We start from the raw sequence: 25,083 nt of genomic DNA, 5'->3' as shown, positions 1-25,083 counted from the left end.
GTCTTTCTGACGACGTGGCACCGTGCCGGCCTCTCTCAGCTCGTCGTCTTCGGCGTCCGCAACCATCTCAGCGCTGCTCCCGCCGCCGCCGCCCGGTAGCCGCTAGCCCGGAGACCTCCCCCTGCCACCAGCTATGCTGCTACCGCCTTCGCTCATCACGGAAGGTACGCTCACTCTACTTGCTGCTATATTTCCGCGATGATCTTGCGTCCTGCAGGCGTATGCTTTAGTTCTATGAATGGACCGGTAGGTGTTGTACTCATATGCTGACTCGGAACCACGTCATATGTTTAAGGCATGCAAATTACTTTCGCGGACTAGTCTCTGTGTCGTTGCTGTTTGAAAATGGTTGGGCTTGACAACTACAAAATGCACAGGCCAGAAGAAAGGGTTAACATGTACAGGACTGTACAACTGAGGCGCGAGAGCACGCAGTTTATGAGACGTGGTCTCGTTGTGCATACATTGGCGCATTCAACTTATTGGGCTTCGTTCTTTTCGCGGTAACTTGAGCATCACATCGCACTGCCTTAAGTCGCTAATATCACGAAACTGTCGATAGCGTGCAGTCTTGTGAAGCAGTGGATCGAGCTTGAGATCAGGTTTCTATCGACTGCCAACTGTTCGCGGAGTTTCGAATATGTTGATGAGGTTCTCGGCTGTACGCGGATAAGCTGAACGCGCCCACATGTGACGACTTTTGCCTTATGGGTGCAGTCTAAGGCAGCTTAACTTTGCGCAGCTGTAGCTCACGCTTACCGATTACAACAACTAGAGATGACGAAGTGACCACAAATGTAAAAAGTTAGTACGGCCATATTCAGTTGTAAGTAGCCTCTGCATATCTGTGAACTATGTTTATGATATCCGAAGCCTATCTTCTAGAACACAAGGTGTCTGGCTGAGTGCAAATAGTACTGTTTGCGACTGGGCTTTCTTTAGGCGTCGTAGTTTGGTGTCGCTGGCGTTTCCTTACGTTGCTGCCAGACGCAAGGCGGCATGCAGTCGTTCCCGATATCAGTACCGAGGGATAAGAGTGTTCTTGACTTGGCGGAAATTTGTTCTGCCTACGCATTTCTCGCAGCGACGTCATGACTCCTAATGATCTTATCACTACATCCGCTTAACGTTTCGTCAGCAACGCAGAGCTTGTTTCATTCCTGTGTGCACCGTTATTTCTTTATCACTGAGTCGCACTATTTCTGGAGCTCTTCTAATCACCGTCAAAACGCACTGAGTGCTTTCCTAAAGGTCACAAGTTCGTCCAAGCATCACACATTGTTACGTGCTTTAATGGAAAGAAAACGAAGATCTCCATAACGTTGATAAACGCTGATGATTTTCTTTGGCCTCAGTGCTGCATGAGTTGACACAAAAAGCCATAAAGCGAATAGCATGCAGAAATCGCGTGTACAGCGTACACTGAGCCACCCTCAAGAAAAATGAAGGCGCGGGGGTGACGAAATAATTTAAAAACTTTGAACTATATTGTGTCAACGTTCCATGCAGTGTTCCGATCTTTATTTCCTCTTTTCGTCGCACGAAAAATTATGAGATTGGGACTGCATGGGACACTGGGCAGGAGCGAAGGCAGCTTCAGAATTTTCGATGTTATCAAACAGAGTAGACTGCTTTTCTATTCTCCGTCACATGTACAACTTGGTGAGGTTGGTCTGTTTAATCGAAATAAAACTGAATTACCCTGCACACAGTAAATTTTTTTTTCGTTGGTAGAAAGTAAATTGGCAGCTATTACACTGCGTCCGAGGGCTACAGCCACGGCTGTCGATGCCTTTTTGTGCGAGAATATTGTACATGCAGATTTGCGTGTATATTTCTCTGCCAACTTCAGCTCTCCATGCATGATATAGGTTTTTAGTTTGAATCCCACAGGGGCACGCAGTTTTGAGTTGTGTAGTGAGTCCCTTCAGTTGTGGCAATCGACAGCATAACGGTATACCTACGGGTTGGGACACTTTAGTGCTTCCTCGTGTCTCTCGATGGGCCACACCCACACAGTGCTGCTAACGTTAAAGCGTAATGGCAGCCCACATGCTACAGAGCGGAATCGCTTCATCGTCCAGCTCCGTGTTTCAGGTTTTCCAATGACTTGTTTACAACATTCTCCTTAGTTGTGCACACTTAGATATGTACCTTCATCGAACGATCAACTGTTATCTTTTATATTTGCGAAGTTCGTGGTGACAGTGCAATTTTAGTAGCATATCACCACGAAACAGATCGCGTGATCTAGAGAATACTGATCGGTAATAAGGTGCACGGGAATATGGTGCACGGGAGTGCACACTATATTTGTATGTGGCACAGCGCCTTGCTTTACAATGCTATAGAAGTTTTAAGAGGAGACGTATTCGTTGCTCAAAAGTGATGACTACAACCAGCTTAATTAACACACTTACTATAACCACTTTAATTATCATGCGTAGAAATATATTCCCCAGCAGCGGAAATTATTTTCTTAGCTGCGCACCGTCTTCTACAGCCAGTGCAGTTTAATCCGGCGTACTCAATCCAAGTTCAGTCAAGACATTGCCTTCCCAGCTGTGGAGTAAGGGAGTAATTACTCAATAACAGCCACCCAAGCGTAGCGCAATGCGGTTACAAAGCAATGTTATACAACATCCACTGAAACTTCGCAGTTGAAGAAAGATTCTTTCTGGTACGGGGATCGAACCCGAGTCCACCGCCTGTAAACAGGGCAATCGCTCAACTGAGCTAATAATCAGGGCGGTTAGCAGATGCATGACAGGACAAGGCTGAATTGATCAACAACTCGAAGTGGGAACGGTTTTAGTCCAATGCCTCCTCATTAGACTCACACCGTCTAACAGCGAGACTATAATATAACGTTGCAATTCCCAGCTTTATGGTTTATGGGGGTTTGACGTCCCAAAGCGACTCAGGCCATGAGGGACGCCGTAGTGAAGGACTCCGGAAATTTCGACCACCTGGGGTTCTCGTGCACTGACGTCGCACAGTACACGGGCGTCTAAAATTTCGCCTCCATCGAAGTTCGACCGCCGCGGCCGGGATCGAACCCGCGTCTTTCGGATCAGCAGCCGAGCACCAGAACCAGTGAGTCACCGCGGTGTCAATTGCCAGCTTTTTTTCTTCCATGGAAAATTTCTCCCGTTCATGCGTTAAGGGTGCTGTTTTCTGAGCTGGTTGAAAAGAATGTAAGGAAAAGAAGTTTGGATAGAACACGGTCTTCGATAAGAGGCAATCCTCCATGAGCTCCCCAAGTTAAAGCTTTTAGCATTTGTCGAACCGTTTTATATAACTTTCTACAAAAACAAAATTCGGTTTTTTGTTACGCTTGAACGCCCCAAGCTAGATATTTTGCTTGAAATTAAATTCCCCTTGAAAATGTGTACTTGTAACTGTTGTCGTAGTTGTAGCTGTTCACAGATATCCGTCCTCAACCAGTGCATCACGATATATAATGCGAGCTATATATTTCTCTTTTATATTTATTAACGTACAAATTGTTCTCTTCATATATGGTAACGAAGCTCTCGCAGAAAAAAAACCTTTTTCGCTCCTCTCAACTCTTTGCTTGTGCATTCCGTGCTTCCTGCAGCCAACGCTCATACTGTGCCTCGCACTGTGCTTCACGCAGAGGCGCCCCCTACAAACCAACACCACACATAAGCCGTCCGTCTACCGCCCACGATACCTAAACACACACACACACAGACCTCCTGTATGATGACCCGGGGTCCGTTATACAACCATAGGTCGCTGAAAAAAAGTTTCCACAGTCTTTATAACAAGGACGAAGCTCCCTCAAGGCGCCGCCATGCTTACGTATAAACATAAAGCGCTCGTTGCCAGGCGCCTCGCGCACGAGCTCGCAAAAACGCGTAGCGCACATAACTGCCTCGACGGACGGCAGCGCGCAGCAAAAAGGGGCCCCCCGAGTCAGCCCGTATGTGCGCGTACCGGCAGCTCATCTTATCGGGCGAAGCGGCCGGCTTGCTCGCGCGCGCGTGGGGCCTCGCGCGGTTTTATGATGGGCCGCCCTTTTGAAGAGAACTTATTTACGATACTGGCCCTGTTTGTTCAAGGCCCACAAGGCGGGCTCCTTGTCTCTCTCGAAGACGACGACTTCCGACCTCCCCTCCTTCCTCCTTCCACGCCACATTTCTATCTGGCCGTCTCTGCGCGAGCTCTATTAGTGCGGCGGCGAATATGTGGATATATAGAGACGTTTGGGCGGTCGCCTTCAGAGAGCCGTCGTATCGTTATCCGCAGACAGGCTCATCACCCTCCGGAGGACGCCGCTGACGCATCGGCGGGCAATAAACTTTATTTCCTTTTTCCTTTCCTCCCATGTCCTTTAAGCGGCCAGTATAGATTCTTGGCGATCGAACTGGCGCCTGCGAGAGATAGTGCCCGAACTGTGCGCAGGCGAGGTCCCATTTGGAAACGATTTACAGTGCTGAGCTCTCTCTCTCTCTCTCTGCATGCTGTGCGTATACCGGAGGTCGGAATGCGTTTGGGTTTTCGGTCGGGTCGAGACGGAAGGGTGGGATCCCCTTGGAAGTTTAGCTGGTTCTGCACGAGCGTCCAAGGTACGTAAACTTCTGTTCACTTAGCGCTATTAGAATCGTTCTGCGAGAGACGAGCCATTTTTTAGCATTTCGAGAGGAGTTAAAGCAGCACTGTAGTCTGCATGTTACAGGACGTTGAGATATAACAGCGCTGGCGCCATGACAGCACATTTAGATTAGCTCGTAAAAGCGCGGTTTTCATATCCGCCACATTACTTTAGCTGCCGAGTAGAAACTATAGATGCAGGTGCCTTAGCTCGTGCGTTTGTGATAAGTACTGTCGTAAAGAGTGGAAGTTGCAATGCGTCATCAAGAACAGCGAGCCCAATATAGATATGAATAAGGAACGTCTCTAATGAAAAAAAAGAAGAAAAAAAAAGGAGCGGTGAAACGTGTCGCTGTATACGTATCGTGCCTCATAAAGTCCAGAAGCAAGCGTTGAGCACAAAGCCAGTTGAGATGGACCGTCCAGGAGATCGCGTTAACTCCTCGCTTTACCATTCAAGTAAAAGACTTACAACTATAAGCGACATCGCAGTATATACATCTTTAAGACATTTACGATATAATTGTATTGTGCACGTTTTCTTCAGGGTATCTACTATATGGCAGTGCGATCCGCAGGGCGTGTCACACAACACAACAAGGCGTTGAATTCTCGAATCACAGTGTGCAGCAATAGTATCCGCACTACGATAATTTTACATTTAACCTCATAAAATAATTCGCTACGCAGTTCCTTCTTTTCTGATCGAGATTACCACTCGTGTTGTTGTGTACAATAACTTGCTGCTTCGCCCGGCACTGCGAAGCACCGAATCCAGTGTACTCAAACATGCGCGCTACTAATGACACACTGCGGAGTATTTAACTACCACATGTAGTATACTCCGGCCACATGTCTCGCTTCTGAACCCTATATTGGACAGTCACAGCACCCCTGAAGTACAAAACAGCTTAAAAGGTAACGAAGAGTGTTCTTCGCACCGTGCGGATATTAGAGACGTTTAGAATAACCTCACCCTATTCTAAAATTCCCTACTAACAGCTTCAGGGTTCTCGCCATACTCATCCCCACAACACGCCTGAAAAGGAAACTATGTGGCCTGAAAACTTTTCGCCGATGCTGTACGCAGCATAGCACCAAGCGTATCCTCTTCCGAGAGCTGCACCAGAACCCGCATACAGGAGCAGTGGCCCACACGCACCCCTTGACGCACATCGCGCACAGCTGCAGGCCGTATTAGTGTCGTGTCCAGCACGCACCACAGCTGCATGCAGCTCTGCCTGCATCGTCACAGCCCCCAGCTGAGTGCATTGTGTGTGCTTATCCCTGGCGTAAACGTGGCGCTCATTAAGCCGCCCATTCCTTGGCAGTGCACGCACGCATGCATGCACGGACAGAGTCAATACGAAACCTCGAAGGGCGTTGCAGGCGTTTTTATACGTGAGCCCTTCTTGTGCAGTCCGGCGGGCGACGGCTTTTGCTAACACACGCGCGCTTGCCGCAGCGTCCGCGGCACGGTTGCGCGCGTTGGGTGTCTCCCCATTGCGTGCGTGCATGCATGCGGCGACGCAGTCAGAAAACAATGGCCGACCAACCGGACCGGGCCCCCCTGTCTCGAGGGCCGGGCCGCACGCACGGGGCGTTTCCGCGGAACAGAAAAGCGTTTATGGCGAGAGTCCCGGTGGCGCGTAGAAAGCCGCAGTGGCGGAGGAATGAGGGACAGAAGCCGCGCGTATATTCGCTGCGAGTTTCGTTGGCAATACGCGCGACTGCGGACGGCACAGCGCATATATGCGCGCAGCCTCCGCCCGTACGTACCCCAAGCTTGGCTGGTTTATAAGCACGGGCGTAGTCCCTACGTTTGCGGTATTCTCAACTACCGCGCGCTTTCCTGGTTGTTATAGCGGGAGTGACTGTACTCTCTATGGTGACTGCACAGCGGTGGTTGAGCTTTTAACGACAAAGATGACGTCTTTCTTCATGTCTGACGTAGGGCCCGGTTGCAAAAGTTTTTTTTTTTCCTCTCTGTAAGGCACGCCACTGTATACTAGACCTAGAAAAACGCACGTTGTCCAATAATCGACGCCAGTTATACTGTTTACGATCGCGCTTGCCCGCACATCATTGGATAATTCTGCATCCAGAGCGGATGGAACTTGCGATCGGGTTGCATTAAATTTCTTTCGTTCTTGCAAGCTGGCGCTGCAAATCCCCATGCGCTTTTCTTCCCGTGTGCTTGCTTATAGTGAGTCACGTGACATGCGGAAGCGAATTTCGAATCTGCGCACTGATTACGCATTTTACGCAAGGCTGCATGCAGTGCATTGCATATCTGGTTGAACACTGACCTCGCAATCACCGAAAGGCATTGAGTGTAAGGTACATCGAAAACAACGCGTTCCTTTTTGTGTAGACAATACCATCGAAGCAAAGGTCAGCGGGCACAAAAACATTCCTTACTCCGTCTGTATATAGCGACAACAACCGACACCGTGGAAGAATTCCGCTTCACCACTCGGCTGTATACACACCCGCTCACACCCGGATCGCGCGCTGCCGGGTGGAGGAGATGATGCGTCATCCCCGTGATGCAGCGAGAGAAACAAAAAAATAAGATAAAAAGATGGCAGACCAAAAACAACGGCCGCCGCACTCGTTGGGCAGGGCTCATTCAACGGGCGCGCGCGGAGAAGAAGGAGCCCGGGGAGGAATCCAACACGCAAGACGCCCAGGCGAGACGAGCATCCGGGTGCGCGCGAGGTGCTTCGGTAATGTTCAGGTGGCCGCGGCAGCATCCGCACACAGCCGGCCGGTCTCTCCCCCAGCGCCGCCTCATAGCAACCGCACACACACACACGCACGTAAGGCAACGAGCAAGCACGAACAGGCAGCTAGAGAGCCTCGGCCGAGCCCAAGTGCATTTGGCGCAGATAAATTCGCCTCCTTGAGCTTGCGCGCGCTGCCGTGCCTCATGGCTGCACGCGCACCCGTCGGTGCGCGTGTATGTGCGTACTCGCGTACACTATACATAGGCGTACACTGTACAAGTCGCCCACCCCCCTCCCCCCTGTGTTCGTTACAATCTCCCTCGGACCCACCGCCAATGAACTGCGAATCTACGCCCTCGCCTTCCGCTGCTGTGGCTCGTCTCTCCTCTTGGCGGACGTCTTCTGGTGCTACCTCAACACTGCACACACACACACGGGAGGATATGTGCGTGTTTGCAGCGGCATGCGCTTGGTTCGTTCCTGGACGCGCCGCGTCTCTCGTTTTCTTTCTGATGTATGCCCGCCGCGTTATATGCGCGTGCTTCGTTTTAATCCCCCGCCTCCTCGCCATCTGCCGGCGACGAACGTATGGGGAGGGAAGAGAGGGACTTGATTCCGGTTGGCCCCCGTGGCTGCTGCTGCTGCTGCTGCTTCTGAAGCGTGTGCGCGCTGCTAGTTCCCATATAGGATCCGCTGTGTGCGATGATCAGAGGAGGGAGCTATGCGGGTAAACGTGAAGAAAGCACAGGCACCATGCAGACATTGTGGACGGGCGTGTGCGTTGAGACGGATATACAGTCGAACCTCGTTATAACGAAACGGCTTATAACGAAATGATGGATATAACGAAGGAATGACGATTCCTCATTGGAAGCTGGGGCAAAACGGGCTATAACGAAACTACGGCTGTAACGAAATAATCGCCAGGCCCTTTCAGCTTCGTTGTAACGAGGTTCATTTGCAACTCGTTATAACGAAACGGTTTATAACAAAATGATGGATATAACGAAGGAACGATGATTCCTGTTGGAAGCTCTGTCAACGCGGGCTATAACGAAGCTACGACTACAACTAAGTAATTGTTGGGCCCCTTCAACTTCGTTGTAACGAGGTTGAACACGCAAAGCTTGTTATAAACATGAATATGCAGCATGTGTGGAGTACCACTGCGCTGTGATAATTGTATTACAAGCTTCTCCGTGGTTTCGCAACGCGTGGCGTACGTTACAGTTGGTAATCAGCTTCCGGAGCGAAATGCGTTTGGAAGGGGATTACAGCCGTGAAGTAAAAAAAAAAGGTTTCTGCGGCTTTTTTTTTTTTAAGCATGCTGACGTTTGCCCGGGGGCGAAAGACGCGTTGAGAACCGAGAAAATTGTGATTTAAAAATCTTCCCGCCTGTCGATACAAATTCATGACGTCATTACCAAAAAATGACAGGTTGCCACCGTTTTGGAGTGCGTTTTGGAGTGATTGGAGGTGTATCTTATATCCTCTTGACAGCCGCGACAAAGAAGTGGTGTCGACGCACGCAGTTTAATCGCGAAATCGATCAGCGATGTCGGCACCTGTATTTCTTTTTTTTTTTTCTCTTCTAGCTCATAAAAGCTCCGTTCTCAGAGAGAATGGTATTATTGTGACTATAAGGCGATGCCCTATCGATAAGTCCAAATTCCAATTTGACCTTCTCAATGCCCCCTTTAAGAGAATATACAAGTGGCAGTGCCCAAGTATTCTTCCCTTGCAAGACTTGGCTGTCCAGGCTCGCATCGCATTGCAGGGTGACTCAGTGTTCAGTGTTTCGGTTCATGACGCGCTGCCGACATCCTCGAAATGTAGAAGGTTGTATACCGTCGCGTTGTGTTTTCTTGTACGGGGTCACACTTTCACAACAAAGCTAAAGACAATTAATTCGATTGAACTTGTGTTATTACTAGAATCGATTCTATATCTCTTTCTAGCCGTGTTGATGTTTGTTCGGCAGCGAAAAACTCATTTACTGCTGAAAACATTGCATTTAAATATTATGCCGCCTCTAGATTCAAACTCACGACGTCTACACACGAAAAGGACTCCGTTATCCTCATTTCGAAGTGCATGGTAGTGTGGCCCAGACTCCGGGATTCGCGACAAAAAGAATTTGTCGACGCATTACAGTTTACATTCGAAATTGGCCGGTGATAGCAACCCTTGTATTTAGTTTTTGGCTTTTTCTAGCTTGCGAAACCTCCGTTTTCAATGAAAGTATAGGGTATTTGTAGTTAGCATGCGGTAATCTATCAATAGAGACCAACTTCAATTTCTCCTCAGCGTCCCTTCAATGCTCATCGGCCATAACAGCGCAATTCGCCACCATAAATTTTCTCCAGCCCTATGGGAAAAGTCGAAACAGTTCCCCTAAAATACTTTTGCACACTGAGGCGTCATCTCTTGGACCAGAAGGATTACCGGTATTTCTAAGGTTTCTGCAAACAAAATTCCTGCGCCACTTGAGTGCAGAAAGGCGCGGTATTGTGCACAGTCAAAGCATTGAGTCATTCATGAATTATGCCTGTGGCCCGAAAACCACATTTGTGCCTGACAGCGTATATATAAGTTCCTATCTCTCTTACCACTATGAAAGCTTGTTAATAGAAATAGAGCCTTGCGGCGAGATTTATTGAGTGCTCAAAGCAGTGGATCTGTCGCTGTGTATCCACTCCGTCAACTGGAAAGTGTTGCTTTGAAGATACACTGGATATAAGTTTTATAAACCGTTGAATTTGAATAAAGTAGCAAGTTATACACTGGTCGCACGCTGCTCTTCTGACTGCCTTTTCACCCTGGCGAGGTGATACGACTGCAATACTGTGGCTTATGAGCCGCTGTTCAATATCGTAATATGTCCGGGTGCGTGTGTCTTTGTGAAATTAACGACCGGGTATACATGAGCCACCGTAAGACTCCCGTTATGCAGCGATGAGACAGTGTCAGTTTAGCGATCACTTGAACCAGTCCTGTTAGCAACTGGCCGCCATATATATACATAAAGAACGGAATAGTGAGCGATAAATTATGCAAAGGCACTGCACAGAGCGGGACGAGGGTTCTGGGTAGACAGCTTCAGCGGCACGATACGCTCCCAGCCACGCGTCGGAAAATCAAATGGTGTCGCCTGAGCACCGAGGACATTCGACCAAGCGTATGCATAGTTTGCACGCCTTTGTGCCTATGATTTCATCCACCCCGTGTACCCCGCCCAGCGCACAGTTCTGGGCACATATCTATCCCGGTACGGCCCCCCGATGAAATGCTTCACATTTCTCCGTGAACTGTAGATCGCTGCGTGCCGCTTTATCAAGGGCTTCGATAGCTCGCTTAAGGCGCGTGCGCAAAGGCTAGTAAAGAGCGCGGTCCTTTGGGATAAAAAAAAACGAATAGAAAAAAAAAGTCGGCGGTGCAACCTGGCGTGGCTGCAGCGGCAGCTCGGTCTACCGCCGGCCTCTCCGGAGGCGTGTTCGCGGACCAGACCAACCCCCACCCAGCGGCGGCGGCGGGCGACCCACGCGGCGTGATCGTTGCCGCCGCAGCAAGCTCGTGGCGGTGGTCGCTGTAGGAGCTGGTGCAGCCGCTTGATAAGTAGTAGCACTATGCAACCCATTCCTCCCGCCACCACCCTTCTTGGCTCAGGCCGCAGCCAAAGCGTCCATCGAAGCGAGCATGCACTGATGAGGCACGTGCCTACCTCATGCGAGGGGACGGCGGCAAGTGTAGGTATTTGCCATCGCGTTCGAGATGATTGAACGCCCCGAATGAGCGTTGCTATAAATGCCAGGACGGAGCGAGCCGCCCATTATACCCACAATTATAGTTTTGGACGAGAGGGGTGTTCGGGAATGCATAGGAGAAGGAAGTGGGTGGAAAAAAATACCTATAGTCCGCGGACTGAGGTGTCGATCGGGTTGCGTTCGGTTTATTTAACTGCACAACAGGATGTGTAGAGCCGGCAGCGAAAGTTTACGGGATGCGGGTTTGCGAGAAAAAAAAAAGTGCTGATTTCGGAGTAGTCGCACGAGACATTCGCCTGAAATGCCTGCATTTATGATGGAATGTGCATGCTTCATCCGATGGTAGTATACAAACATCAATACCGGTCAACTAGGTCGCAAAGCAGCGCTACAGTATACTTTTTTTTTTCGTCGAAAGCACACATCCCGTAAACTTTTGCTGATGACAGTTCTACACTGAGTGACCCAACATTCTTCTGTGCCATTTGCCATGTGTTTCTTTTTTTCTTGAACATCCAGCTTGGCCATCGGCAAGCGAAAAAGTCCTGAAGCGGTTGCTCAATAAATATTAAGAAAGTGGGGAGCGCATATCCAACACCCTCTAAATACTTTCTTCAGGCCTCTCCAGGCCCTCCTTTCCACACGCGCTACGTCACGCCAAGTGTCCGGTCAGGCTGCTCACCAAGCGCGGCTCCGCTCCGCTCGGTTGTCTCCCTCGATGTGCTCGCGCTTGCCCGGGCAAGCACAGACACGAACGCAGTCTTGCAGTGAGCGTCTAGCTGCTGCTTGAGTCTTTCAGCCTGGCGTTGGGTGCATTTCCGTTCGCTCCTCGCACGGCTGTGTCTGTTTCGTGTGGCCGTTTCTTGTGTGGCGTGCGTACCTGTGCTAGCGCACGAATGGGAAACTGATTGCCTGCCGTGTAGCGAGTGCAACTTCGTGAAACATGGGCCGGTGCTGTGTTCCCGGGTGCCGCGGGAACTACCAGAATGGTCCCAAAGTACGTGTTTATTGCTTCCCAAGAGACGAAGTACGAAGAAAAGCCTGGTTGCGAGCCATTCCACGGAAGGATTTCACACCTACAGAGCATTCGAGGGTAAGACTCTGAAATATTGCTTAATAGGCGCTGGTAATTATCTTAGTTGTGAGCTGTCGCTCCCGGAAAGGCATGCTGTCTTTGTAGGCAATGATATCACTTCTTACACTTATGTATGAATTGTCCAGGAAGCATTTAGTTCTGTGGATGTGCATAAGGCTTGTGTAAAAGCTGTGTAAATATGTAAAAGCTGTTCACTATTCAGACTCTTTTTACTTAGTGTTTTAGGCAATGGAGAGTCATGGCGAATGGCCTTGCTTCATTTTCTCGTGCAGGTGTGTGAACTGCACTTCCACGCAGGCGACTTCATTACGACGTTGTCACACCAAGATGAACTGACAGGGAAAATAATAGAGGTGAAGCGTGACAGGCTACAGTTGAAGATTGATGCTGCGCCTTCTGTTTTTCCAAACTGCCCAAAATACTTGTCCTCAACGCCTGGACGGAGTGAATCGCCAGAGACGAAAAAAGCAAGAAGGGAAAACGCTGCTTTGCAGGAGGCTATGAGTAAGTCACTTCAGTCTAATGAGCTTGAACAGAAAAGAAACAAAGTTTCATCTTACGAGGAGTTCAAATCTAAGTTGCCTGGAATCTGCAACACGAAATTCTGGACCGTTTCTGTCGATGAGCAGTGCGTTAGGTTCCTTCTCATCGAGAATGATCCTTCACCTAATGTGAAATGCGCCTTGGTAGTTCTCCCTGATCTGTCACTTTCTGTTTTCTTGAATGGAGTGAAGCTTCTGTCGCTTCCTTCAGGCAGGATTCTGCCAGCTCAAGTATGCGACACCTCCAGCCTGTCCTTGCTGCTAGAAGAACTCGAGATAGGCTTGCATAATATACCTGAGGTGACGAAAGAGTCGAAACATACTAAAGTATTGCAGTTTGTCGGTTCACTGCTTGCAGACCTCATTGAGGACAGTGATACGACGAAAGAACAGTCTTCTTTGCTGAAATTTCTGGTTGAGCAGATAGAGCTTCTCCTCGCGAAACAGCATGTGTATAGCGCAGAGCTGCTGGTATTCGCCAGTATTTTGAATTCAATTTCTCCTCACGCATATCACTTCACAAGAGCTGCATCAAGAATCATTCTGCCCCATCCTTCCACACTGCGCCGTGTTTGCTCAAATTACAAAGCTGACCCTCTTGTGGAGCAAAATCAACCGCACTGTCTCTCCTACATCCGAGAACGAGTCAAATCAATGAAAGACCACGAGAAGACAGTGACCCTGATGATCGATGAGATCCACATAAAACCATACTTCGACTACAAAGGGGGCACAATAGTAGGATCGTCGGTTCATTCAACGGAACCAGCAACAACAGCCCATGTGTTCATGGTACAATCACTCCTTTCTGCAAACAAGGACGTCATTCACATATTACCTGTGAGCAAACTGAGCGCAGAAATTTTGCACGAGCATGCTAAGAACATAATCATTAATGTTGAGAAAATGGGGCTCAAAATTATCGCTGTGATAACGGACAACAATGCTCTGAACCGCAAGATGATGTCGTTATTTGCTACAAGTCCTCAGGTGAGCATTGTCTATCCCCATCCAGCCGATAACGCTCGCCCTCTTTTCTACGTGGTCGATCCTGTGCATCTCTTGAAGTGCATTAGGAACAATTGGATTAACCAGAAAAACCCTGGAACATGCCTCTATTTCCCTGAAATGGACTTGAGTGGAGCAATGCCCGAAGGGCCTCCTCGTATGAAAGCTGCTTCTTTCGCAGCTGTGCGGCAGCTTTATTCTTCAGAGAAGACGTCGCTTGTGAAGGCTGCTTACAGACTGAACGCAAAAGCCGTGAATCCAACCTCAATGGAGCGGCAAAATGTAAAGCTCGCTCTCGACGTCATTAATCAGTTTGTTTCAAATGCCCTCAGGACACATGGTTCCGCGTTCAAGATTCCTCAAGCTGAGTCGACTGCTCTTTTCATTGACGTTATCCTCACATGGTGGCAAATAGTCAATGTTAAGACCCCTTGCAAAGGCCAGAGGCTAAGGGACAGCATGCAAGACCCTGTAAGGTCTGTTGATGACACACAGTTAGCTTTCCTGAGCGGCGTTGTGGACTGGTTGGACGCTTGGGCAAGAATAAACATCACCAGTGGCTCGCTGACGAAAGAGACTCACAGTGCTTTGCGACTGACATGCTATTCTCTGGTAGAACTCTCGCGCTACTGCTTAGAAGAACTTCACTTCAAGTACGTACTGCTGGGCAAATTTCAGACGGATGCGCTAGAAGACCGGTTCGGCCGTTACCGCCAGCTGGCAGGATCACAGTACCACATTTCCGTGCGTCAGCTCTACGAATGTGAGAAGAAGCTTCGTCTTCAAAAACTTTTGACATTTCCACGCGAGGAAACAGAGTTTGAAGACGTAAGTGAGGATCTTGTCCCATGCAACTTTTCTGTGGCTGTCAGCGACGACGATATTACACACGCCCACTCTGACATGGATGCTATTGTCTACATTGCAGGATACGCTGCTCATGCTGCTTTAAAGAAGCTTTCATGTTCTGCTTGCTTCAGCACATTGGTGATTGAAAATCGAGAGATCGAAGCGGAAAATACTGCCATGATAGCTAACCTGTCGAGAGGAGGGCTGAAGTTTCCCCAGCCATGCACAGTTCACATGGTACTGATGACTAAACTAGTTGCAGAGAAGTTGTCTTTTGGAGCAACCGCGGAAGATTTTCTCTCCTGTAGAAATCAACGTGGTGTCGTGATTTCACAGACGATTTCCCTCCTGGACGAACACGACATTGAGACATGTGAAAATGGCCACACTGCACAAACTCTCCTGCGCTTGGTAGTACGCGTTGCAACCAACGTTGTTCTAAACAACTTTTGCAAACTAAGAAATGATGCCATACAAGACAATGCGCAGCAGAAGGCCGCAGCCCGGAAAGCAGCAACGCTTAAGAAGAAGTAAGTTTTATTCCCAAGCAATAAAAATGCTTTGCGCACACTTCATTGCTGGTGTCTCGTCGTTTTTTATTGTAAGGGTCAGATTAGCTGTACAAATACTCAACAGCGCAACATTATTGTGAGTGTCATTATTGCTGTGTGTGAAAGCTTTAAGCAAAACACAATACAGAATAAAACTAACACAATGCGCAGTAGACGGTGTTTTTTTTTCAATGTTCACGAACTTCTACTTTAACAACTAGATATACGCATGTGCGGTCTGTGCGGATGGATTTTACCGCACGGCAGACATCATGTACGTGATAGAACCTAATAATTAGATGATTAATTGAAATTAACTAATCAATTTTTTATTATAATGACCAATAATGCGAAATTGGCGGCCGTATGCTAAATTGTTTATTATAAAAAACTGTATTAGCAGCTCGAACTTTCTTGACAATAAGGTGTTCTGCAATAAAAAAAATATATAAAGCAGATAAAATGATAGCCTAAGGCGCGCACAAACTAGCGAATTTCTTTTCTGCAGCAACGACAAAAATGAAAATGAAGGAATCACTTATAAGGCAGCTACGTACGGCAGTACCCGAATAGTGCAGACGGGCGCGGCGCGCTGAAATCGCGGAGCGCGGGGCCTGCACGGTCCCTTGGCGTGACGTCACGCGGCCGGTGGAGAGGCCTTAGCATTGAGAGGGTGTTGGCATATCGCGAACTTCTTCAATCTCTACCAGGGGCTGTACAACAGAGCAGTAGCCGACAAGTCACAGCTTACCTGAGCAGCTTCAGTTCAGAATTGCTGTTATTGTCATTGTCATTGAAGTTTACCCTATTCTGCGATGAATACAGTCACGCAAGCGGGCACACGATGCTTGGCAATATGAGAATAGGTAAATGTGTCGATTTTTTTGCACTGTTTTTGTTGCTGAAGTTGCGCTTTTCAACAGTTCTGTTTCTATTGTTTTAAAAAAAGAAATCTGTTGAGTAAACAAACTGTTAGCAGTATAGTACGTGAAAAATGTTTTTGACAAATGTCTGCTGAGGCAACCATGGCAAATTACAGATTTTGATAAAGAGTTCCAGCTTTTAAATATGCATTTCTTTTACTTTGGTGCACGCACACAAATGCTCTAAGTGTCTAATAACGCTTAAGCACTGAGCCGATTGCAGAATCAGAAAATAATCATATGCTTATCCACAAGCTATACTGTTGGTTTTTATATCTGCATTTTTTTTTAATACAATAGCTACTAGGTCGGTAAGCCGCTCGTGCGCTGATAAAACGAGCACTTTTATACCAGGATCTGTGCACGAGTGCATAACCAATTAAGACCAGCCCTGGCATCGCGTCTCTTAATTCAAACGCGCTAAAGAAAAATAAAAAAGCGAACCAGTATTAAATAGGGACAAGCTACGCGGGTGCGGTTGATACCTAAACGTTCGCCTCGTCTGGCTACACGACACAATCCGTTACGCGAAACGTCAAGAACTCAGGCTCGCGCGCTTACACATGCTCCGTCCGGTTGCGGGTGCGCGCAATCAATCACTCCAATTAGAGCGGCCGGATCAGGAAAGAACGAGCGTTGCGTGCCGCAAAAGGTATCGCCCACAGCCCGGCCGGCTCGCTCAAAAAGCGGATCCGAAATCTCTTTGGTGAGCGCATGGGCGCGGCGCGCGCTCTCCCGATGCCCGAATGAGCAGCGTACGAGCAGAAACGATACACGGCAGGGCGATCGAGAGACAAACAATAATAAAGAGAATAAACGCAAAGGCGCGTCGGTGGTGGCCGTGAAGTAATCTCGGAAGGAAGCCCATTCCGTTGTGAGCGCGGGTCCGCGTTGCTGCCTGTGTAGCCGCGCGAGATAATTGCCAGGGCGCCGAGATAGCGGTCTAATAATGCGTCGCGCGCGCTGAACGAACTCGCCTCCGAGATTGAACCTGTCGACGATCCGTATGCTCGGTGTGTTGTACATGGAGCGAGACATACTCGCCTGGGCTGCTGTGTATAGGCCGCCTGGCGGTGGTATTAGTAGCGGTGGTGGAAGCAAAGGGGAAGGCGCTGAGAGACCCGTGACGGCAGCGTTCACGCGCTTGCAGCGTTTAGGTTTTGTAGCGGCGTAATATGGACATGCACGTCAATGCGTGTGGCGTGGTCGCCGGCGCGCTCATGCTGCTGGCCAAGGTCGCTTCTGAGTACGCCTCGCGGCAATACACTAAGCACACACACACCCTGTCGTCACGAACTGTCACGCTTTCGACAGCTGTTTGTACAAAGGCGACGCGGCCGCGGAGCCACTTGCATTCTCATTAATCGAACTTGATCTATAGGCGCGCACCGCTGTTGCCACTGTGACTGTACTGTGCATGTCCGGCATATGCAACGGTGCTGTAAACGTATGTGGGGCGCTTAATTCCGCAGGAGTCAATATCTGTGTTGTTTGATCGGTTTGCTGCGAAGTGTAACTATGTATTATCTCGACTTGGTGGATATGTGGATGTTTTTTTTTTTCCCTAGAAGTGTCAATTCTGGCTGAGTAGTGCTGTATAAAAAGCATCGTGTCCCGCTCTGTGCTTCCTGGGCTCAACCTAATGCATTTCATTCTTATATAGAGATTTCCGTATCGTGTATTTGGTTCACCGAAACGAAATTAAGCGCCAACATAGCAATACCAGTGCGCTGTATTGTTCGCAAATGAAGTGAGCATTTATGAAAAGACGTTCGAAAATTCCGTTGTTCCTGGCCGCATTTTTTCTGTCTGCTACGCACTACACTGCTTTTGTGGCAAGAAACAGCTATCTGCCCTTTCTTCTGTCCTCGCTCTCTCTCTTCGCGTTCCACTTCCCGTGTAAATAAAAATCTCTTCTTCCTCCATATCTCCCGCAGCCCACGACCGCTGCCTGCCGACTCCGCCGCTGACCCCCGAGTCGCACCTGTGCGGCAGCGGTCACTGCACTCCCGGCCATGCCTCCCTGCAGTTCCACCTCTCTGTGCCTGAGCCCCGGCTCGGCCAAGGTGTATTGCGTGGCGCCGCCGTCACCGCCGCACCACCAACTCGGCAGCCAGCCCGTGTCGCCCGTGGTGGTTCCCCGTGCCGCTGCTACCCGTGCCGAACCCAGCTGCCTTCTCCGCCTTCGTCCACCACCACCACCACGCCTTCGCGCCGCCGCTCTCTGCACAGCCGCTTCCACCGGCCCACATGGCCACCGTGCCTGCTCCGAGCTCGAGCCAGCGCACCGCCCCCAGAGTACCCGAGGTCGCGCCAGCGGCTCCGGCGAGACCCCGGAAGAAGTTTGACTTCAGCAGGCTCGCGGAGTCCGCGACGGCCCCTGACGAAGAGACACCCGCCCACGTGGAAGAAGAGCCCGCAGTTCCTTCGGCAAGCTCCCTGCCGTACAGGTCGTTCGTACTCGAACAGATGTACCGCCATCACCAGCAACAACAGCAGTTGTCCTCCGGCCGAGGTCGGCGGCAGCCTTCACAGGCTCGAGAAGCGGTTCTCTGCGGCGTCATCGTCCCAGCCTGCCACCGCCGCGGTGCCTCCGTCGTCTGCGCTGATGGCCAGCTCGGCGGCGGGGCTCAGGCCTGTCCGGTACAGGGCGCCTTCGCGGCCCAAGAAGGAGTTCATCTGCAGGTTCTGCCAGCGCCGCTTCACCAAGTCGTACAACCTGCTCATCCACGAGCGGACGCACACCGACGAACGGCCCCTACACGTGCGACATCTGCCACAAGGCTTTCCGCAGGCAGGACCACCTCAGGGACCACAGGTGGGTCTCCAAACCATTCGCTTGTACACTTGCTTGGTTGGTGCACGTTAGGCCGCAGTGTTAAGATGCACGGTGCATCAGGAAAAGGGCCTCGAACATGGACTGCATGGCCGTGTACTTCTGCGAAGTGGTCTTATAGTATTTGCATAAGGCAGAGAAAAGAATAGAATTGAATCTTGAAGACTTTAAGTACCGTAATGTGCGTGCCTGCTGTCTGCCTACGAGCAAGTGATTTTCTAGCGTCCTTGTTCCGTGTTGCTCGCCACCTTCGGTGTCTGGTACGAAAAAAGAGTGATTGGCGCGACAAGAATGGTATAGAAGAGGCGTATACATGGAACAATGCCCTGACTTCCGTAAATCAGCAATCTCAAGTGTTTTAATCCAGCTTTCATTCTCAGCATCTCTATGTCTGACTAGTTACATTCTGCTCAAAATTCTTCCGCCTCGCTTCTCAACACACTCGTTTTCCTTTCGGCCACGATTCTTTTTTTTTTTTTTCCCGAACCATGTTCCAACTGCGCGAACTTTCACACGAGCGCGGGCGGGAGAGCGCAAAGGTCAAGACACGTCGTTTAACTTGACACGACCTCCGGAAGGGCAGAGTTTGGCGCCGGAGGGCAACTGCTGCTGCGGGTGGCGGCGGGGAAGATGGGCGTCCTGCGACACCACTTCAAACGACCCCGCCGACGTCGCGCCTCTTTTTGTGTGGAAAGAAAAAAACCCTTTTCCTCCAATTTGTGCACCCTTCCGCGCGATTTCGGGAGAAAGGCGTCGAGCTGACGAAAGGGTTGAGGCGTCGCGGTGCTGTCAACAAAGGCTCCTCCGTTTCTTCTTTTTTTTTCTTCTTCCGTACGCGGACGCTGGGGCAACGGGATGGGCAGAAAACAAAAAAAAAGAATTGGAAAGAGCGTGAACTGGGGGGGGGGGGGGGGACGCAAACCAAAGGGCGACGGTGGAAAAAAAGAAAGGGGGACTGTCTTGTTAGGGAGTCGTAAAAGTCGCGGTATCTGCGTCGCGCCGAGGCCCCTTCCGTAATTGCTAAAAAAACGACGAGGCTGGAGTAAAAGGAAACAGAACTTCACGCAAATTGCCATCTTTTTTTGTCGGTTTTCCAGTGTGTTGCTTTTCTTTCCTTTTTTTCCCCCTTCCTAGTACGAGGCGCTCTGAAAGCTAAATGGGGACGAGTTGTGCAAAGAGCCCTAGGGCGGTGACGCTTAGGGAAAAGAGAGCGTCAACACAAACTGTAGTCCCGCAGAGGAACTAAAAAAGCAAGATGAGAGAAAAGAAGCTAGAGGACGCTGTTTTGCCACGTACCCTCCGGCGTCGACATGTTTTTTTTTTCTTTGTGCGTGTGCAGCCGCCTATTCTCTCAGCGTGGGAAAACGGAAAGCAGCATCTTTACTCTTTCGGCCAAATTCTTTTAACCCGTTCCCATTAACCCTTTAGTCCAGGAAAGCGTGTTGCAAGAGAGAGGCTGTTGTGGTTTTTTTTTTTCTCGGTTTCTCTTTCATTTCCTAGGCTTTTCTCCATCCATTTATCTATGCCGCGAGGTTTTTTTAAAATCAGTCCTAAAAAAGTAAACGTTTTTGGTTGCTATTCGTGGCAGTTTCCTCGCTGCGTGCACTTTTTTTTTTTCATTACTCTCCTGTCGAGTTTTCGGCGGAGAAGTCGGAGCTTAAACGGGGGGCCTTTTCTTGAGTTCAAGGGAAACGCCGACAAGGATATGCCCACTCAAAAGCCGCCCTTAAGACCTGTACTACCTTTGCTTTCTGCCCATTAGGTGGCAAGATAAGAAGCCAAACTTGAGCTATGCGGGAGACCCCTATCGCCAGTGGAAGTCCCAACACTGTTTTGCAGTTTTCTAGGAAGGTTCGATTCCATAATACAACATGCTTACTGTATTTATTATGCCGTAGTGTGTGTTTTGTCTAGGATTATTTCGACTGCATTCCAATATTTTGATTGAAGTCCTGCACATTACGCAACACCGGCCGGCAACCTTTTATGCTTACTAAAACAATGAATATGGGCTGCAATCTTACACAGTCTACTCTTCGGGAGACCTTTTTTTTTTTTAGTTCTTTTTCTTAGTCCCAGCATAGTATTAGTATTAGTATATGAGCTCGGATTTTCGCATTCTGGGATCGCAAGACTTTGTAAGTATAACTGTTCAACTGCTCAACGTGCAAAGTCCTTTAGCTCCAGAGGTTTAAGAGAAACATTGAAGAAGGAGCGAATTTCCCGCAATGAGATAATTAGAAATTGCACCCACGTTAGCGTATGCACGTGTCTACCGCAGAAGGCGGTATGCCTTATTTTTGTCGCCGTACGGCTTTGGTCAGGCGGACGCCGGTGCGTAATTCCCTTGCTATTTTTTTTTTTTGTACCATTAAGGCAAGTTTCGTTGTTCTGTGACTGTCGGTTATAGTGAGTACACCTGCTTGTTGAGGGCAGTCGTCACAAGCGAACGCTAACCGCTCGGAAAGTTCACTTAAATATCCATGTCACTACCCCTGCGCATGAAAAAAAGTATAACCATAAAGAAACAAATAAACAACCTCGAAACCACGTGGTTTCAGTCTACACGAGCAAAAAAAGAAAACAAGCATGCCTGAGGTACCTCCAGATTTGTGGCCTGTGTGACCGTGGAAGTCTCACGACGTGCTCCTGTGCGGAATCTTTACGACAGCCATTAGCGTTAAGGCCACTGTGGCACACGCACATAAAGAGACGAAAAAAGAAAGCGGTCGTGTATGTCAGCACAGCTGGTAGAGCTTTCCCTCTAAGCGCCTTAAGCACATGCATGCGGAAGCGATTAGGCTAATTGCTGACTCCAGCTGCGTGCTCCTTGCTAACAACGCCGACGGCCAACGTGTCGCCAGGGCCTGGTTCTTCGTGAGATAGTCGGGCAAAAGGCGACACCAGCCTGGTAGAAGCCCAATTAGAGATACAGCAAAAACAACAACGAAACAAGATGGCCTCGGACCCCCAACAGCCCCAGGCTTGAGTTGTTGACCACAGATGCAGACTGTGCTCTTTCGTTTCGGTAATTTTCCTCGGCTTCTGTACAGCCAACACCTGTTGGAGGTACTGTGCTTCCATGGGTCCCGCGGAGGTGTCACACATGGCTTGGAGGTTACCCGGTTAACGCTTGGCACTTCAAATGTTGGTGTTGCTTAGTGTTTAACATGTCGATTCAATGAGCGGGAAAACTTTTGCGGTATTTACGGGGAATGCGACATTTACGGCAGCACAAAATCACAACGGAGACAAAGCATACCACAAAATGGCGACTATGTATGCCATAGTTGCCTTTGTCAATAGACGTGGCTGTTGCCTCGTATGTCCGTGATTTTTCACTTGCCCCTTCCTCAAGCGGCATCTGGTGGCGGTACATCGCGTCTCGACTTTGCTTAATTTCATCCCGACATTAATCGCCCGTTGCATGCAGTTCTATATCGATGCTTCCTGTTATAGACTTCAGCCCTTCAGCGAACTGGTCGCATTCATAGTCACGTTTCAAACGCGGCGTGTTGTGAACCGTATCCCGGTCATGGTCTTCTTCTTTCCTATGATTATTTGGCTCTTCAGTGTCTACTAGCTTTCGTCATTTAGAACTGCAAAAATATAAAAGCCATGCTCATGTGAGAAAGGCCGGAGCAAGAAGCTTGCCATGGCGTTTCTAATGTGTGTTATCTATTGCTACACTCTAAACAGGAATAAGCGTATGTGGGAGTAAACAGAGACTAAGCGGTCCTTTAGCGCGCACCCTTTTATAAAAGGGAGTGTGTTTGAGGACATCTTACTCCCTTTTTACTCCTTTTTGTTTAGGGGGTAACTACAAAAACTTAACCTTAATCTTGTCCCGGTGAAACTCCCCACGTTTCCTTCTTTGCCCATGTCCCGTTTGTGTTTCTTCCGGATATACTGCTCAAACATAGATGGACCGTGTTTGTTTCCCTGCCTGTTTGCTCTGCTTAGTTATATATGTGCACAGGTAGTCGATATGCACACATGCACAGATTGTCGAAGTGAAAAGCGAGCTGGGGCCTCATCCTCTTTTCCCCCCCTTCCTCTGCGCAGGTACATCCACTCGAAGGAGAAGCCATTCAAGTGCGGCGAGTGCGGCAAGGGCTTCTGCCAGTCGCGCACCCTGGCCGTGCACCGCATCCTGCACCTGGACGACTCGCCGCACAAGTGCCCCACCTGCGGACGCAGCTTCAACCAGCGCTCCAACCTGAAGACGCACCTGCTCACGCACACCGACATCAAGCCCTACCACTGCCCCGCATGCGGCAAGGTGTTCCGCCGCAACTGCGACCTGCGCCGGCACGCGCTCACGCACGGCATCCGCACGCCGGATACCGACTCCGAGGACAACGACTCGCTGTGAACTGACTGCGCTGTGCCATCACCACCACTACGAGGCTGATGTTGCGGGTGTGTTATATAAGAAGATACGACAAAAGAAGGAAAAATGCTGCGACTATCCGATGTCCGGCTTGTGTGCGTATGTTATACAATTAGATCTGAAAGGACTTTGCTCCACCACATCTATGTGTGAGCGGCTTCTCGAAAAGGCGACCTAAACCCGGAGTCAGACTGTGTGCATGCATTGTGCCGGCAAAAGGTCTCCCTGGCAATGAAGTATAGCGCCAACGCAAGGTTCCTATTTCGCCCGATAAGTGGCGCTTCAACAATAGCGTCCGTTGCTCAACCGTGTACTCCTAACGCCCTCTCATGAGTGAACAATGAACTAATGAGCAACAATGCTTAGCCAGGCACTGGGAAGGCGGATGCTCAGTCGGGACTTCGCAGCGGTTGACGTTCCTCATAAACGCTACTCCTACGTCACGGTTGCGCGTTTGCAGCCTGGAGAGCAGTTTTATGTATATGCGAGTCTTACGTGACGTCTCTGTGCGTGATCCGAAGCCAACGAACAATCGAACTACTTTTAACAATCGCCAAAAATAAGAGGCAACAAAGAACATCCCACCGCATCCAATGCTTCTACAAACAAGAACTCTGCTACCGAAGTGTCTGTACAGTGTCTCAAGGAGCCCATCATCAAAACTCCGTGTCAGCAGACAGAGTGAAAATTGCCCAAACAAGCTATAGACCGAGTTGAAATGAGCTTCGCTCGCAAATGACTTTTATTCTTTGTCACTGAACAGGAACTGTGGTGCTAGTTGGAACTTTCCTCAAAAATGAGACTGACGTGGTGTTTTTTTTGTTGTTTTGTTGTTTCCCGCTCATCGCCGCTCAGTGGACTGACTCGTCGCACAGCTGATCGCCAAAGAGAAATGAGAACTGAAACGCCGGTTCCCAACGTTTTAGTGCGCGTAGTACATGCAGTTTTAGCCAGCTGCTCATTGATTGTAATTATTCTGTTGTGTAAATAGGCCCTTCGCAATGCGTGCCTCCATTGATCTCCTTGTAGAAAAAGAATGTGTTCGTACTTTCTTCTTTTTTTATCCTTTTATGAGAAGTGAAGTTGTCTATTTGTATTAAAAAAAACGAGAATTTGTTTCATAAATTTGACTTCTGTTTTCTTTTCTTTCATATTCTGAAGATCCTTATACGATCTGGCATCTTGCATGTGAGCGAACCAGTTGCGGTGAAGTCGTTACAGATTATGTGTATTACGTTACAATTCGTCGAGACATTTTGCGCCTGCCAGTGACAATACAGCCCATATTAAGAAAGAAACATAGCATTGGCTATAAAGAAGAAAAAGGATTTTTTGCACACAAAGCATATGAATAATGACAATCAAGTACGTTTACGCAAGCACACTGGAACAGCTTCCTGTTTGCAAACAATCGCTATTTAAGAGTATTTTGTGTCATCGCGAGTTGGAGAGTCGGTATATATGCTTTTCATTTAGTGCAGCTGAATCTTAGCTACTATTATGGTGTTAAAACGTACATATTGCGATGATTGCAATCCAAAGACGAAAGGAAAAAAGGAACTGCTTTAAAAAAAAAAATCATCTCGAAAGTTGTCTCCAACGCACTCGACGGCTACAGAGGCAGAAACGCTACACTCATGAGTCACCCAAGCAGTGGTTTCGTTAAGGAAGGCGTTAAGGATGCGCCAACCAGGCTAAACACATGTTTTCACACGTCTACTCTGTTTAACTACGTTAAAACCCTACTCTTTTTTTCTCTTCAAGTGACGCAT

At 49.0% G+C, this 25,083-nt stretch overlaps 1 pseudogene across 1 annotated transcript; it reads left to right on the top strand.

Moving 5' to 3' along the window:
• LOC144098962 (uncharacterized) lies at positions 1 to 23,440 on the top strand (annotated as a pseudogene). Its single transcript, XR_013307277.1, has 3 exons — positions 1 to 164; positions 18,020 to 18,900; positions 22,984 to 23,440. The product of XR_013307277.1 is annotated as an uncharacterized LOC144098962 (transcript).
• Positions 23,441 to 25,083: the final 1,643 nt, after the last annotated feature.

The sequence above is a fragment of the Amblyomma americanum genome, chromosome 7 (assembly GCF_052857255.1).
Source record: "Amblyomma americanum isolate KBUSLIRL-KWMA chromosome 7, ASM5285725v1, whole genome shotgun sequence".
Lineage (NCBI taxonomy): Eukaryota > Metazoa > Arthropoda > Arachnida > Ixodida > Ixodidae > Amblyomma > Amblyomma americanum.
The sequence above is the reverse complement of the archived record's forward strand: the minus strand, read 5'-3'. Positions and strand labels throughout refer to the sequence as shown.